Here is a 1598-nt window from a genome sequence, read left to right as displayed (position 1 = left end):
CAATACTAGTGACTAAACTACAGACTTTAACATTTTTCCACTAAGGTCCATTTTCTGATGCAGGATCTAATCCAGGATCCCACATTGCATTTAGTTGTCAAGTCTCCTTAGTCTCCTTCAATCTGAGACAGTTCCTTGGTCTTTCTCTCTCTTTCGTGACCTTGACACTTTGGCAGAGATACTGGTGGAGTTATTTTGTCGCATATCCCTCGATTTGGGTTTGTCTAATGCTTTCTCATGTTTAGATGAAGGTTATGCATTTTTGGCAAGAACACCACAGAAATGGCATTGTGCCCTTCTCAGAGCATAAAGTCAGGAGACATGGTGGTCTCTGCCAAGTTTCTCCATGTAATTATTCCCCTTCCCTTGTCATTAATAAATATCTTAGGGGAAATACTGAGACTATGCAAATATCCTGCTTCTCCTCAAACTTTTACCCACTAATTTTAGCATCCTTCAATATATTTTGCCTCTGATAATTATCAATATGGTGTTTGTCTAACGAAGATTTTCTTTCTTCTTCTTCTTCTTTTTTTTTTTTTTTGGATGTCTGATCTTATTTGTTACTCTTAGAAAATTTCATTTTTGACTGGACTCAGACTTAGAGGTAGAAGCTCTCAGGACAGCCCCCGTCTCTTGGCAATCTGTTCCTGGTGTTTTTCTTTGGTCTCCTTCACTCTCTTGGCCAAAAGTTCAGCATATTCTGCAGCCTCTTCCTTGTTTTTCTTAGTACACTGTTTCTTCAGAGCAATAGGCCGCCGTTTGTGTTGCAGGACACGTGGAGGAACAAGATGCTGAATCTTGGGTGCTTTGGTCCTAGGTTCTTACCTTTTTTGTCTAGGGGCTTTCTCACAACATTCTAGCGGACATCATCCTCTTTAGAGAGATTGAAAAGTTTGCAGATTCTGCTAGCTCTTTTGAGCCCCACACGACGAGTCACAGTAGTATCAGCGAGTCCAGAAATATCCTTCTCCCCTTTTTTCACAATGAACAAGTTGAGAACACTCAGATTGGCAACCACAATGCAACCCCCAACAGATTTGTGCTTTCTTTCTCCAGTCCTCCTCCGTCTGTAACAGGAATGCCCCTCACTCAATAGCAGGCAGACACGGCCATGGGTCAAGACACCCTGCTTGATGGGGAAACCCTGCTTGTCATTCCCACCACTGATTCGGACCACATAACCCTTCCACTCTTCACCCAGAGCGTCAGCAGCAACTTCTGTGGCCATACGCTTCTCACAAAATGTACAAAGTTGGCATTCATCGTCCACTTCCATGAGTTTCTGGCAGCCAGTGACCGGGAAAGAGATGTTCAGCTTCATCCTGAAGCAGCCGACTACCTCCGAGGCACCACAAAAAAAAAGGCTAATGAAGACTTTCAATTTTCCTCATTCCTCTATATATATTAGTTGGAATTTTTCTCTAAGGAGAAGCTATCCCTTCTCTCTCAATTATTTATTCATTCATTTGTGCCCTTCATTTTTGCTTGTGTGTTCCCTCTGTTTCCCTTCTTTGCCAGGCCAGTAGGAATTTAGCAAAGCAATAGATAAAAACAAACATCATTTAAAAAGACAACTCCCAAAGTATTTTCAAATT

General features: G+C 41.9%; 1 pseudogene; it reads right to left on the bottom strand.

Moving 5' to 3' along the window:
- Nucleotides 1-579: 579 nt before the first annotated feature.
- Nucleotides 580-1324, bottom strand: LOC131401791 (small ribosomal subunit protein eS6-like; annotated as a pseudogene).
- Between the last annotated feature and the right edge of the window lie 274 nt (nt 1325-1598).

This window comes from Diceros bicornis (assembly GCF_020826845.1).
Source record: "Diceros bicornis minor isolate mBicDic1 chromosome 16 unlocalized genomic scaffold, mDicBic1.mat.cur SUPER_16_unloc_1, whole genome shotgun sequence".
NCBI lineage: Eukaryota > Metazoa > Chordata > Mammalia > Perissodactyla > Rhinocerotidae > Diceros > Diceros bicornis.
This window is presented reverse-complemented; position numbering and strand designations above follow the sequence as displayed.